Genomic DNA, 16,320 nt, shown 5'->3' with positions numbered 1-16,320 from the left:
TGTCTAGCTATAGTCGTTAAACAATCACGTGCCAAAATGCTATGTTAGTTATATATAGTAAGCAAGCAATTAAAAATATTTTTTTTTTATATTAAGTTAACGGTTAAGCTACAGAGTAGGCTACAAGAAGGATTTTGATCATTTTACATTATCATCATCATCATCACAGTTGAAACCGGAAATGTGGCATATACATTAGCCTAATGTATGCTTACATTTAAATGTAACTTTTTTATTTGCTGTGTTTATTATAAAATACATCAATTCAACCCATTATGATAAATCTAATGTTAATGAAAATTAGTTAATTGGTTAACGCGGGTAGCCTATACATTTTAATAGGCTATTTGATCTATTAAAGTTGGCATTGTGATTATATTTTGAGTAACGCTATGAATTAGCTAGCAGTTTATAAAATCTTGCCTCAAAATTCAGAAATAATCATCATGACAACACACTTGTTCTAAGACGCTAATTACGTTTGTTTTAAATAATCTGATGTTGCTGTATGTGTGAGCGCATGCTAAATTAGTGTTACACAAGGGATGTGCTTTTTATATCAACATCCACGTAAAAGTCAACGCGATTGAATCTACTTAGGATACTGAAGCGTGAAATTTAGTTTTTTAAAAATATAAAAACAAATAAATAAATCCAAATCCTTTAGAGGATTCCAGTTCCAGTTCTTTGTACTGTGCTGAGTCTTCTGTCCCCGGTTCAATCCGACTGGAATATTTGCCTGGGCTTTCGAGTAGCTCGTTCTGCTTGTTGGTTACATTGTATCAATCTCCCAGCATTGAGAGATACAAACAGCCATCAAGATATATTAGAGATAGCAACAGCAAAACGGAGTCAAGGATTTTAACTGGGGTGGAAACTGCCTAAATATACTGGATTTTACTACCCGGGAGGCCGAGGAGACCTGCTTTACTTTGAAACGGGCTTGAAATTGAACCCCCCAAAATGCCCATTTTAGCCGGTATTTTCCTATTTTGAACGGGATCTCAACGTGTGAAGGCTGCAGTCTACTGAATTGGCCTTTCCCTTGCTGTTGGATTTCTTGGGAGTACACTGATTGATTGTGTTTATTTTGACAAAACTCTGGCCCTTCTATTTGTTTTACCCTTACTATCTGGATCTATGGAGTGTACTTAAATATTCGTTGGATCGGGGTCTGCAAGTGGGGTACGTTGTATGATTTTTATCCTTTTTAATGAGAAGCAGTCAGTTAGCTGGTTAGCAAGCTAGCTAGCTATGTATTGACTGCACGCTTTGCCTTGGCGAAAAGCCCTTTGTCTGGGAGAGCCAGGAGTATTTTAATCATAACGCCAGCGAGTATTAAACACTTCGTGAGGTATGTTTGAAAGCCACGAAATTGTGAACTGAATACTTTAATTCCAAATTTAGCGAGTATTTCGTTTGGATTAGCCAGGTTGCTAGCTCCAGAAATACACATTTCATCATGGTCGCCTCAGAAGACATTGTCGGGCATGTAACGTTAGCTAGCTTGCAGGCTAGTTAGCTAACATTAGTTCACAGTTTTATCAAGTTTTTTTCCACACGAGATGTATACATTTTGAGGTGTCTGTCTGTTTGTAAAACATGTTATGTGGAAGGTATAACTGATTTTACTAGGCATATCAATACCAATTTAGTGTGACTTTTTGTTTAAACTTGGCTAGCTAGCTAGTAGCCCCAAATCACAGCTCTGTTTCCTGGGACGACCTATTGGAGTGGCTAGCTAACGTTAAAGCGGAGAGCTTGATCAAAAAACGTTACAAGCAACGTCTATTTTTTTTTACAGGCCAGTAATTTAGCTGTACATAACAATCTGGCTATCTTTCCAGTAAATGCGGCATAGTAGCTTACGTCGACTAATATCAGACTACGAGTAAGCTATTCCTACTAGCTAGCGTTAGCTAGCTTGGGCCTTGCTGTTGCACCGCTGTGCATTTGTGGAAGGAGAGAGAGGGTCGTTCTTTGTCAAGGAAAACGCGGTCACTTTAAAGATTTCAGTACATATGCAGTGCCTATACGGGTCTGGTGGTTGCTCGCTGGTAATCGCATATATTTAAAATATTATTTTGTAATGTATTAGTCGTGTTTGTGGCTGCCCCTCGTTGTACGTTAAACACTGATCGGCATGTTCAAGGCGCGGGGTTGGAGACACTCTGCATCGCACACAACACCAGCGACCAAACGCGTTGGTGAACTGCTGTCCAAGGGAAGGATTAGAATTGGTGCCAGTCATTCTGATGTATTTTTTTTTAGATTTTAAATGGCCAGTTTTGGATTCACGTTATATCTGTGTTGAATCTGCAACATAACGACAGCAAGCAAACGAGCATAATTATTTGAATTAATTTTGAGATGAGGCATTGGCATGCTACAATTTGACGTATTGCCACACATTTCTTGCTTGTTAGGGATTATTAAATGTTTAGCAATCCAGCAACTCACGGGTACCGTTCTCGGTGTAACCATACATTAGAGCCTTTCTGAATAGTCAGGCATTATTAGCTTTTTCTAACGTGTTTGATTTTATTAGTCGTCTAGCCAATTGGACAATAACAATAAAGCTTTAACTAGCTTAAGTTATTAACGTTAGTATAGCAAGCTACGTGCCTTTCTTGAAAGTCTCCCTGTGGAAATATTAGAGACAAGAACTATTGCTAATTTTGTTTATAGTATTCCATTTGCAGGCAAGATTCAATGTTTTCCTTAAATTATCAAGGTACTGGTTAGCCAGATAGCAACGTGAGGTGGGTCTTTAGCTATAGCTACTTTTTCCTTGACTTGCACCAATTATTTCATGTCACTCAGCGTGCCGAGTTTTTTTCCTACTTACATATCCTTTAAAACGTCTACATTTGCCTGTCCACTGGCTTGCTAATTGTTGCTATTTCAGTCAATGCCTCTAATGGCTGGTCATAAACCGGTAATGCAGTGAAGATCATTTTTTTGCTTCGTGTCTTGAGGCTACGAAGTGTATTTTTAGAGTAACCCACTTTCTTCCTTCCCATAGGTCGGTGACGTCCAAATAAGACACAATGTGTAATTAAGGCAATCGTTATTTTGAGTGCCTTTTAGTTGTCCTGATTTTCATTATGGTCAGTTAATTTAGCCATAAATTAACCAGAATTAATATCTGGATCTACTTAGTGACATTGTTGGTCTCGCTAGTTACTAGAATTGTTTTGTCGTGGCTGATGCTCTTGCCTTTTTGAATTTTTTCACAACCCCAATAATGCATAGCCTATAATTTAAAAATTTCTTTCAGAAACTGGTTGTTTGATTTATTATGGGCAGCGCCCAGAGAAAATCTTGGGTTATTATCTGGTATGTATTTCAGTCCTTCATCATCAAGGGGTCAACTGAGCCTCTCTTTGAAGCCAGGAATCAAACAATAATCAAATTAATTGCATCATTCATCTCGGTTAATCATGAATTCCCACTTAATCGGGCATGTGAGAAGAATGACAGAACAAAGTTTATGTCAATTTTACTTCTCACGTCAGTCCCGGTGTGGTGTGTTGGAGAGTGCAGCTGAGTCCCCGGAGAGCACTAAAAAGGTTTAAGCTTTTCTGTTGCTGTGTTGGGTGTTTTAAAACATTGATGTTTATCATTCTGTCTGCGCTGTGACCTTCTGTGCCAGTCACATGAGGTCAGTCATCTCTCACCGCGTTGCACAACCAGAGAGAGCCGTTTTTCCAAGCTGTTAATATCAGCTCAAGGGTACAGGGTCTGATGTTCACCTATCTGCACGCCTGAAATAAAACTCAGCCTATTGTGAATGGTGCTGAACAGCAGAATACCCCATCTGGCATTGCCTGACTTAGGAGGCAGTCGTATTGGTAGAGAAATGCCTTCCCAAGTGTATTGGTCTCTCAGCTGTTCTGTAAAACTTCATTTTCCTGTTCTGACAATGTTTTGCCATAGTCGGCATGTAAAACTACATGTTATTTTGAGTGAGTCACTTTTTTAAGAGGAATATTTGCACCGACCAGTGCCTCAGTTAAATCATAAATTAAATAATTTGCCTCTCTTCCCTTGTGCTTTTTGACAGCCATTTCCCTCTTGCTTCTGTCCATCTCAAGTTTTTTGTCTCTAAGTGCTGTTCTGTTGTAATCTTTTTCATGTGGTCGAAAGGTAAATTGCAAGATGTGCAAAATGAGCTATATTTGTCAGTATGCAGTAGGTTGAACATTATTTTATATTAGATGCTTGTGGTATCCATGTTTCACTTCCTCTAGTCATACCTGGAACAACATCATTTTATTGTTTTGCATTGATCAGTACCTCATAATTGGTATCCAGTTGTATAATTAATTGTGTGTCTGTGCTCATTACCAAGTGATTTCAGAACTTGGAGAGCCTACAAGGACACCTGGAGGAAAACACCTTCAATTCTGCTTGACAGCCCAGAGTAACTCTGGGCCATAATCATGGGTTACGTTCCATTTGAAAGCAAATATGTCAGTCTAGCCATTTCTAGCATTGAGTTCTTAATCAGACATTTTTGTTTACACTTTGTAAGACTTCGGTGCCAGCCTATATTTGCTAATGATGCCAAAGCATTTTTTTTGTATTTGTATAAAATCACAGCTATCACATTTTATCGCATTTCATTCTTGGCTAATTACTGTGCACTTCTGGTGAATTTCTAGTGATGAACGTAGCCTCTCAATTTTGTTTTGCTTTATACATTGTAAATTCAAAAAAAAATTTTTTTTTTAAAATCAGCGATCAGATTTAATATCAGGTAGCCTATAGCCTATAGTTAAGGCTAGCACTTAACCATCTCATAGTATACATTCTGGTGAGTTCCCTGGCATTACATTTGTGGTTCCCTATGGAACTGCAAGGTCAGTGTTTGTTATGCTGCCTGATAGTCTGAGTGTAACCGTTCGGAAATGGGTTACTCAGTCCACTTACGAATGACAGATTTGGAGGCCATAGATGATGGGATTTTGAGTATATTTTTCAAATACTGCCACAAATGGAATGGTGAAGGTGAAGATTCCGTTAGATTGCAGTGGGTAGTAGCTGGGGGCCTATGACCTGAGAGGGCTGGTGCTGTGCCATTCTCATGCTACTGTGACATTGAGGTTCTGCTGTATTAGCACTACTGGAACTGTGCCAGTTGCCTGCCATCTTTTTCCCTTTGCAGGTCAGCTTTGTACCTAAATTCAGAAAAAGTTGTACAGTTCCCATTATATGTGTAGTCATCTCCTTTTTTTGTTACTGTATATAACTATTGCATACAGCTGCATAAACTGTCAAAATGGGCGGAAAATTCAATGTTTAAAGGTGCAGATTATTGCAGATTGTATTTAGGGGTAATTGCCTTAATCCCTATGATTTGGTCCTCATGTTTTGATGCCTCGAAGGCCAGGATTAGATTGGCTCCATGTAGGCCTGTGAGACTATTTTTGACAAACAGGGCTTCCTAATGAATGCTTCATTTTGCTAAGTGAATACAGATTGATTCTGAATTAAGAGTATTAATGATGATTGATTTAGAAAAGTGTGGAAATATTACATATAAAAAGAATTTCAATGTCCCCTCAAGTGAATTGTTTGGGTGAGTGTTCTTTATTATATAAGATTGGGTTTCTCCACCCATAATGTTTTTGTCTGAAGTGGTTTTCTTAAATAAGTTACAGATTGAAAGCCTAAATTATCCCCTCAAAAATGGCAGTGAATGTTCCCTTCCTGATGATTGGTATTGTGTGTGGAATGCCCTTCTAGCATATCTGTGAACAATACAATGTACTTTGACCGGAGCATTATTTAGTGCTGACATTAATTGCTACACATTGTATATGGTGTGGATTAAAAATTGCACAATTTATTTGGATATTCTTGAGGTCCTGTTGGATTCGGTTTTACCAGTGTGAAAATGCCCTGACTGTGTTAGTATTATTTCTTTGGTGGATACTGCCTGCTTCAGAGTGCTGGATATTTCTCTTCCTTACCACAGCATCCTTAAAAATCACCAGCCAATTGTCCCTAACTCCTCTCGAGATAATGCGATGAGAAAAATCCAAGCAGCAATAAAGATGATGTTTTTTGGTCCCTCAGTTTCGTACACGTGCCTACTCTTAAATGTATTCAGCAAATGAGCCTGAACTGCTTTACACAGATGTTTAGTTTATCAGATGCACTGAGGTGTTAAGCATTTCCTGGATGCTAATGAGCTTGTAAATAAGACCATCAAATACTACTGCATAGACAAGTGCATTCCATCACGTCGCATCACAAAGCAAGCACTTCCCCAGTGATTGTCACATTATTAACCAGGTGATCAGTGTTATTGCTGTTGGTTTCAGGCCAACTGGAGGTTCCAGGCAAACTGTGCCTTGGGTTTTGCTGCCAGATCTGTAACAAGAGCGTTCAGGACCACGAGGCAGAAATTGCTTCCTTTTCCTTACGACAAGCTTTTAAAAATGTTTTAAGAAGTCTATTCCTACCCTTACCACAGGATATTCATTTTCCAATTGTCTAATTGTGTAATCGTTGCTTTATATTAAATAAGATTAGCAGATAACGGTTGCCTAGCAAAGCATAGTGAAACATCAGCAGCAATGCATAGGATATAACTGGATATTTGAAAATGGTTACAGTGCATGTGGTTGCAGTGAGCGGTTATGGTCCGGAATAAAACGGGTAACTATACATAAGCATAATAGCCTACTGTTTGGGTGCCATGATGTTAAGTATGATTCTGAGCCTGTGGTTTAACCCCTGTTGTGGAGTGGCATGGCAGTATACTGCACTGCACTGTTGCTGTAACATTTATGCTCTTGTTGCTTTAATTTGATTATACAACCAGCCTCCTCCTGTCCCTGAAATATTAAAAACTCACAAGACTGAAGTGATTAGTAAATAAAATGAAAGTAGCTGATTAAAGCCTTTCATTTTTTATTTGTTTAGAATTTTAATACATTTATTACCTTTCAAATTTCATAGAAATACAATTGACTGAATGTCATGCAGCCTGTTGATTCCATTTTGGGGTAGGCTGTGTTCAGAAATGATAAAAGATAAAACTTTAGTCCTGTCCCAATGTTTAGTCTTCGACTGACTGGACTTAGGCCTAATTACCTTGAGAACCAGTTTTTTCCCCCCTCATGTAAAATACAGTGCATTGCAACCAAAACGTTTTTTTATTTGGTTTGGCGGGCACCCTTATTCGGAGTGACTAACAGTGCTTGCTCACAATTTGTGGCTTACATTTTCTGAATTGGTCCTCCATTATAGTTAATTTGACCTCTCTCCATCACTAAGCTGGCCTTAAGTAGTGGGTTGTCTCATACCACTTTCAAATGTGTTTTAATACAAACGTAACGGCCCTGCTCCGATCCAGATTTTAGGCCTGTACAATGGAATGGCCCAACTGTCTTATGTTTTGCCTTTGTAGATCCTGTACCAATGAGACCCATCTTCTCTTTTTCTCTAACAACTACCCAATTCAGTGTCCCACTCAGGAGTCAATGGACAGCAAATTGTAGATTGTTCAATTTGATGAGAACAGTTGCATTATGAAGAGAGGAGGAGTTGGAGTGCACTGAGGTTTTGTTCAGATTCCTTGATGAAACATCTCATTAAAGGGAGGGAACTCAATTGATGCTATTCCATTGAAAACCTTTGCACCTCAGGGAATTGAGTGAAAGCCGATTGGTTACTTATGCTGTGAATACCTGTTTGAGAGGAGACATGTTTTCGGGTAGGATCACATGCAGAGCAATAAGCCAAGGACCTAAAATCATATAGTGTATTGTTTACTTAGCTTTCAAAACCTGGCCACACACAGACAGCTGTCATTTTGGAGGTGCTGCATGGTTCACAGGCTGTTGGACGTGGAGTAGAGGACATAAGTCTGCATGCACTAACCTATTAATTGAGCCGTCAATCCGACAGTCTAATTCTGCTTCTCTGCCACTCTTAAAATAGGCTTGTCAATCTGTAGTTTAAAAATTCAAGCCTCCACCTCCATCTTGTCTGTCTTGATAAATGACCTGAATTCACCCAAAACAACTTGGGCAGCATTGAAGTGATTTTTTTTCTCTCTCTAGTGGATAACAACCAGAATTCCATTTCCAAAGAAAATGTAAAGGTTATCTGGCATCATTGTAATTAAAACAAAAACAAGTTCTTTGCAGTGTTATGTACAAGGCTGATTTATAGCAAGGTAATGAGTATTAGGTTTTAAGTCATTGCTCCTCTGTATTTGTTCTATGTGTCTGTAGGGTTATACTCTTTATCTGTCAATCAAACAAGAAGTCATAGCAGCCTTCAGGAAGTGTGAGAAGTGTATAGGCTATTCATAGCAAGAATGTGCTGTATATAATAAGGTCCACAGTAGGTTTATGACTGTAAATAAATCTAGAGTTGACTGTGAATGTGGTTTTGACTCCAACATTCTGGGTATTAATTTTTCACGTTTGTTCATTTTAAATTGGCCACCCATGCATTCTGAAATATCACCTGGCTTTTGCAGTATGTTTACAGCAGACCTAAGTGACTACAATGCAATACATATAGCCAATGCAATGCTTTAAACCTAGAGATTTCCAGCATTCTTGTCATAAATACACCTGCTTTGTATACAAGTGAGCTAACGCCATATCCTGGGAGCGTGAGTCAACAGGGCACACAGGTTTTGAAACCGTAGCAAGTGATGGTGTGTGTCACCTCCTCAGGATGTGGCTACAGTTATTACTACAGGCACTGCCAATCTTGCTGTTTTCTAGACAGTTCGCTTGGAGGCTTTGGCATGCTTTCTCTTTTGGAAAGTGATTGCTATTCTTTCACCTTCTGATTCATCTGAAACATCTTGCGAGTGGATCAGTGTGTGCTTAGTTTCACATTGGCTGAAATCTATTTGCTGCAGGAAGTGCTTGGTGTACTTTCCTGTCAGAAGCCAGTGCCTGAGAAAACATATTGGTGAATCTTGGCCAAATATGCAGATTTAAAACACACCAATATTCAGTTTTTATACTTTCAAACAATACCCATTTAGCTAAGTATTCTACAGGGAGTTTCAGTCTCCTTAGTACTCCACAGTAATTACTAGCTAGTTTTCACTTCTTTTCAATTGATTTATTGTAGGGTTACAAGTGTACCGTTGCCATCCGATGTAACATCTGTGGACTGCTTCTTACTCGGACCGTGCACACACTGGAGTTGGTCTGTGTATCCATCTCTTCCGAGGAAGGCTGAGAGGCTGATGCCTCAGATAGCCCCTGTGTTCACTTCACTCAGCCTGAATGGAACAAAGAGCCAATTAAAACACCATATGTTGACCAGAATTCCAAAATCACCCATTCTGTTGTTTCTTTCAGGCCACCTGGACATTTCTTTCCATTTATCTTACTTAAGTTCTTGGTTGTGTTGTTTGTGTTTATCAAGGCGGATGGTTAGACAGAAATATTATTGGCCTATATTTTGGATGGAGCCATTTTGCCATTGGCTCATAATGTGGATTTGAATCTTCAGGCCATTTTGTATTTCTTCTTCATAGGCTCTAAGGCTGCTTCCTGCTGGTCAGGTTCCACAGGAAACCGCTGGCCTGTTGGAGCCTCTGCCACTGAATGTAGCTGAATGCCCATTCTCATTGACTGTTGGCAGCTGTATTTTATTGATTTTTGAATCAGAATGTATGCATTTCTAGCTCAAAAAGATTATGAAGATACAGTCTTGTTACATAGGGGCTCTGAACCGATCTGTGCTACTGAGGATGCTCAGTTTCAGCAAGCAGCAATTATAACCACCTTGCCCTGGCTATTACTAAAACGGGCTGAAGTCATGCTGTAGCCTGTGTTGCAGGCTACAAATACCTTCAGAAAAATGTTTGGTTGTCAGGCATGTCACCTCTTGGTTTGAAACTTAAGTGGCTCCTTGATGGTGAGGAAAAATAGGCAACCACTCCTGCTATTCCAGAGACCAGCACATTCTCAGAAAAGTTCTTGTAGCTGGTTGGGTAGTGTAAAATACAGGCAATTTCAGTTAAAACCCTGCTTCAGTATTAGTTTAAAATACAGCAGTGCATTGCTGAACCCGATTGAGGGGATTTAATTGAACATTCAAGTATCATGCAGTACAGGTTATTCGGGGTGGAAATTGCTCAGAAGTGCCTGTAAGCAGTTCAAGCGTTGGTAACGACTCGCTGAATTTTGAGCAGGAGTCAGCCAGAATGTGCTCGCACACCCAAGGATGGGGATGTAAGCAGCGAATGTGAACCCCTGTGGGACTGCATCAAAGCAGAGCTTTCTGCTCGCAGTAGAGCTGCGGAGATGCGGCGAACGTGCGCTCTTCATCTGCCTTGCTTCTCCCCTCCGTGAGCAGACAGCGTCTCTGCTGTGTCCCCAAATCCAGGGCGTGTTGTCCAAGCCTGGCTGGGAGCCTGAGGCACACACAGGAAGCAGGCCTCCCTCTGGCACTGGGTCTCATTAGATGGAGCAGTGTCGTTTAAAGGTAATCACCAGTCTCAAACTTGTTTACAGCCCTCTTTATTGCTCCAAATCATCCACTGAGTTTTGCCAGTAGGCTTGTGACTGTGCCTGAGACTTGGTGTTGCAAAGAATTTGTCCCAGGTTAATTTTCTAAATTCAGGAATAATGCAAAACCACATGTAAACATTCATGGCAACTACTATTTATTTTGTAGTTCTTTCAAGGGATTTCGTCTGTAGCCTGTGAACCTCCCCAGGGCATACATATAACTGTCGGCACACTTGACATTTCCTGTTTATCTTAAAACTACAGAATACCTAAGAGCAATCAAAGCTTTTAATTAACACCTTTTCTCAGGGTGTGTATGAAATTATACTGGATTTATTATGTGAGGATTATTCTCAAATGTCAGTCATTACATGCTCAATACTAAAGCATACTCAATCCTGTGCCCGAATTTGCAGAGGCGTAGTCTTCCAAGTGGCCATAGTTGTCACTTTTGATGTAGCTTTGTGACCAGATCCTATATAATGGCCTGCTCCATGGCTTAATCACCCAGATTTATTCTTTGGTCTCTGCGGTTTATTTTTGATTGCGTTATAACATTTTATTTAGAAGGCATCTTCAGCTAATTATTTTCATGATTCATGTTTGGAATTCATTGACAGACATCTTGTTCTGATCTGATGTGAGGTTTCTTTTCGGCATTTGAACTGGGCTCCAGCATGGCAGCATTCTATATCAAAGGGAGTTTTGTCAGGCTGAAATTTCCACTTCAAGCCTTTATGAAACTGACCCACTCGGCACGTTTATGGTTCTTTTTGAAAAAATCTGAATCAGATGTTCAATAACCCTTGGTTCAGATCTGTTGTTTTGTGTTTCCACATCATTGTGGTAGAGAAGGACCCACTGAATCCTGTCATTCTGTTGTGTAGGGTTTAACATGGCCTGGTTCTTAACTGTAGAAAAACACCCAGCACTCAGACTTTCTCTGATCTAGTCATATCTGTGTCGAATTGATATGACTAAATTTCAAGGGAAAATACTTAGAGTGTAACAGTGCTGTTCCGTTCTGAGTGAAGCTGTATTGAGTTCAACCTGCTCATTGGTCTCAGCCCATTATGAGAGCCGGCTTGTGTCAGCCAGTCAAACAGAAATTATGAAAGGCCTTGGTAATCATTTTAGCCTTCAGTACAAATGCTGCAAAGCATTTTTTGGTAAATCCATAGTAATCTTAATTCTAAGAAGAAAAAAAGCTTGCTTTGCCATAGCAAAGCATTTTTCAAAATAAGCTTTACTCACCTTAATGGTGAGATCTTAAGAATTGAGATTTTGTTGCAATATCGGCTACATAAACCTTTTTTGTTCTTTATTCATAACATTCATGTGCTATTGCTGGATGGTGCTACCGTATGAATTGGCAACTTTGTATTATGTTTGGGTTAAACTGGGTGCAGTTTTCTTGTATGCTTCAAATGATGAGTCTGATTTATGCTCCTCATGGTACATCTGTGGATGATTTGGAGTTGTAAGCCTGTTGTTTTTGATTTTTGGAAAGGTGTTTGCTTTATAGATATATTCTGTGTCTATGTACGAGGCCCAAATTAGGGGTCAGTGTTTCCATTGCTTGAACTTTCCAACACCAGCGAAGCATTAGCTAAGAGCTGGAGTAGCATTTTGCCTAAACTTAACCCACAGGGAACTCCTTAACCTCTGTCTGACTGTGAGTCACACCCTCCCTTATTGAGAGACTACATTTAGTTTACTCTAGCGTGAAATTTGCTGATTTTATTGATCTGATTTGGGAGGCCTGTCATGCCACTAGTAGGTTATTATTAGAGCTGTGACATTAGTTAATAGGGCGAGCCTGCACTTGGCAAACAGGACTTTCATGCCCTTGAGTTGTAATGTGGTTCAGTTCAACTTCGGCCAAACATATACAGCAAGGAAGGCTGTATAAAAGAAACACTTCAATTGATGAGCGGTATCGTTTGTTTAAATGACAAAATGGTATTTGCTTATGCTATTTCAATTGAGAAAAAAATTTTCCCCCCAAAATCATGTCACAGTACCATACCCATAACAATTATTTCAGTAAAGTCCTCTATTTAACATGCTTACCTCATCTCAGTTGGCTTCCTGTTTCAATGGTTCAGAATAGGGCTATCAAATGTTGTTTCAGTATTCAAATACATTTTGAATAGGAAAAAATAAATGTTCAAATTGATCAAATTAATGTTTGAATATGTTAATCGTATGTTGAAAATCTCACTTGCCTGTTTCAAATAGTTAGGCTACTTCTTGCTCCTGAATGACCCAATTTTTTCACTTGTGCATTGCCACTTAAACTAGTCAGAGAATTTTGTTCACACTCACACTCTAGGTATCAACATGGCTAGATAGCTTAAGCCAGCTTTGTTCACACAAGGCTCCCATTATGTTGGTTACATAGGCTTACAACCAATGTAATGTTAAGCCATGTAGCCTAATGTCAACTGGCTAAACAGCTTGCTACCTGTGCTAATTAACTGTATATCTAGTTAGCCTGATAGGCAATTGGGGGAAATAAGCATCTGGAATTCACTATGAATGGCATTGGAGCTTTGATTGGGATCATGTGTCATGGTGAGATAAGACCGGCATTGACCTTTTCAAGCCGTGCACACCAGCGGTGTGTTTGGTATGGGAAAGCGCCTGCCTAGCCTGGTCTTAGATATCAATAAGGTTTGCTGCATTTTGTTGTTACTCAGAACTTATAAATTAAAGCAGTTGATTATGCCGTTCAATCTCCTCACTTGCTTTCTTGGGTCCAAATCGGATGGCATTTTTTAAGGTGGAAACAGCCCTGTGGCTGGCCACCTGTGTTCTAGGTATTTTCCATATCCCCACTGCTGTGTTTGTAAGCAGACCCAATGTTCTGCATATAACACACAGAGCTATATCTACTGTTTGGGCTGCAGTTAAGTTAAGAGGAAGGTGAATTTCATTGATAAACACAAAACAACACTAATCTAACTTTAAGGGCTAAGTAGCTTATTTGGGCATGCATTGTAACATGTTTCAATTTAAACTCAGTGTATATTAGGATGTCCTGTATTCTGAAGTGTTGCCGGTCTTCAACCATGTCTGGCTATCTTAAGAAGTGACCTTTATGAAGTAATCTAGTTTATAAAAAAAATTAAAAAAACGATATCACAATTAGACGTGCCATAGCGAATATAGCCGCCCTTGTACGGAGAATGATAATTAAATGTGATGGAAAACACTCTTCAATTCCATTCTGAGTTTTGCTAATTATTGGGTTTCTTTGTGAGAAGTACAGATGGTGTAAGGTCCCCTGTGCAGGCAAAATAATTCCCTGTTTACCATGGTAAGAGTTTTCTGCACCTCTTCCTCTATAGCCTTTCTTGAAAACCTTGGTGGTGTTATTCTCTACAAGCTTAAAGATGTTATCCTAATTCTCACACCAGAGGTGTGAACATTACCACCAGCTGCCATAAATCGCACCGACTTGCACCAGAGGACAATCAGTATGTTCAACACACCTACCCGCCACCCACAGGGCTGGGTGAGGGTTTTTAAAATCTCCCACTTCTCAATCACCTGCAAACGCGTTCAAGCTGTCAGAATGAAGTTTGAATTTATTTTTCATGCCATGAATCAAGAAATAAAAACAAACTTGGTATATTCATTATATGCATTTCTTCTCTCAAAAAATGGTCTGATGTTTAACTGATACAGTAATGTTCATGTGGTCACCACCTTGAATTTGGTCAAATCCTGAGACTCTCAGTTCTCCAAGAAAAATATAAAAAATACAGTGTTTTCTATTTTTTGCTACTCTATGTAGCCTGCATGTTTTTTTCGTACATGGAGCCTAACTGTGGAGAGATTTGCGACTTTGTCCCTCAGTTTGTAGGCCTGGCCTGTTGCCATTGCCATGTGAATGTAAGACCTCAGGAGGCTTGATGGAAGCAGGACTGTATGCTGACAGCATTAATTGTCCTTTACTTGTACTGAAAGCAGATATGTTACATCCCACTATGGTGTCCTGTGGGAAAGGGTAGGGGAAGGGGAGGTGGGCGGGCGAACTGAGGGGGCTGGCTATATTTAGCGCCTGGCTCACTGTTTGATCTTATTGAATCTGTCATTTAACTTTGAAAGCTGTGCTTCAACTCCCAAGTGCTGGAGTTAGGCTGGCAGTGCCCAGGGAGACGATGAGCTGATCTTGGGTGTGCCAGTTCAGAGCTGGGATTACTGTTCGGTCTTTCCACATGTTATAGGTACAAGAGACTGAACTGTGCTACTGGGCTTCTGATAGGATTTCAGTGCCATGGATCAGTGCCACCAGGGTGATGTTCTGGTTACATGCCATCTGATGACAAACCAGATTGGAATTCTGTGCTGAAGGGGCTGTTTGATACATCTGGAAGGGCAATCTGTTACATATTCCTTGAACCATGGAAATTGCACAATCCAATTCTGAATCATATATTTTTGATATTTTTTTAAATTCAGAATTTTATTTTGAGATTACGGACTAGGGTTGATGAGTGGCTCATCCTGTTAAAGCACTGTTCTAGCTGGGCCCCACGGTTGGGTATCAAATCTGGCAGCCCCGTGGGGGAACGCACGATCGACACTAGCATCGCTCAGGGTGGGAGGGTTTCATTCGGCCGGGATGATAGTGTCTCTTCCCACCGCAGCACCCCCTGCTGGTTCATGAGATGCACCCGTTGAGATGCTGTGAAGTGTCTTCCTCTGATTCATGTCTGTGTGAACTCGACTTGTGAACTGTGTTCTGATGAGACGTGGTGGAGGAGAGCGCATGCTTGTCTGCACTCTTCATAGATAGTGGAGGCTGCAGCAGTGAGCACTGATGAATACAATGGAATGTTCCAAAATTCTGCAAGGCGAGAGGAAGCAATAAGAACATTAAAAAGATTGTGAGTACAGCAGGTTTATCTGGCCACTTAAACTCTCCCTCCTCGGACCATGTGGTTTTACACTCTCCCTCCTCGGACTATGTGGTTTTATTGCAGCGTTTTTCACTTGAGGGTTGGTTGGTTTTTTTGATATGCTTTTAGATGCGAGATCAGTGATTAAACCATCATGATGATATTTTGCAGTTATAACTTGTATACGGGCGTTATTGATGTTAAAAAAACACAGAAATGACTAAGTGCTCAGGTGGATGATTTATAGACATGATGCAGTGAAGATCACTGATCAAGGTGAACGTGATTGGGTGATTAAAAGAGTTCATTGCAGAACAATAATTTATTTTACCCTAAGGGTACAATACATAACTGCAATGTACTAATTCTCAGAATGAACTAACCATTTAAAGTGGAAAGATAAACAAAAAATGATGGCCTGATTAATTGAAAAAACTTTCAGGGGCAAAAATGTTCTAACTGTACATTCCTAGCTGCATACGTGTAATTTTATATTCAGTTTTATGAACAATTAGCAGCATTGTTTGACTTGTCTGAAGATGCTTTAGTTAGGAAGTCCTGCAACAGACAATAGATCATAGGCTACCTCTCACAGGGATGCTGGTGATCTCTTTTTATCTGAGCTCTGCTTGGCATCCTGTCTTGAAAAAAAAACGGAACCATAATTCTGAGAGAACAGCAGTTGAACATGTTATGTGAGATCATACCCCTTACCCCCAATCTACTTTAAGGAATAACTTGACCTTCAGGGTTAACACGGTAAGGGTTTCGGTTCATACAGCTCTTAAATTATGAATCCAATAGGCTATCTTATTACATGATGATAGATCTACTTAAACTAAGACTGATTTGAAGCTTTAACTTGCTGTTAGAAAGCATGCTCTTCATATTTGCTTGTATACTGA

At 39.8% G+C, this 16,320-nt stretch overlaps 1 protein-coding gene across 2 annotated transcripts in view; it reads left to right on the top strand.

Moving 5' to 3' along the window:
• The first annotated feature begins 752 nt into the window (after window positions 1-752).
• The window catches only part of znf609a (zinc finger protein 609a), a 110,416-nt gene continuing 94,848 nt past the window's right edge, over window positions 753-16,320 (top strand). For both annotated transcript variants that reach the window (XM_064313430.1, XM_064313431.1), the window contains exon 1: window positions 753-1,185. The gene's annotated coding sequence lies outside the window, so the exon portion shown is untranslated. The remainder of the gene's footprint in view (window positions 1,186-16,320) is intronic.

The sequence above is a fragment of the Anguilla rostrata genome, chromosome 16 (genome assembly GCF_018555375.3).
Source record: "Anguilla rostrata isolate EN2019 chromosome 16, ASM1855537v3, whole genome shotgun sequence".
Classification (NCBI taxonomy): Eukaryota; Metazoa; Chordata; class Actinopteri; order Anguilliformes; family Anguillidae; genus Anguilla; species Anguilla rostrata.
Note: the sequence above shows the minus strand (reverse complement) of the source record. Positions and strands in the feature narration are given on the sequence as shown.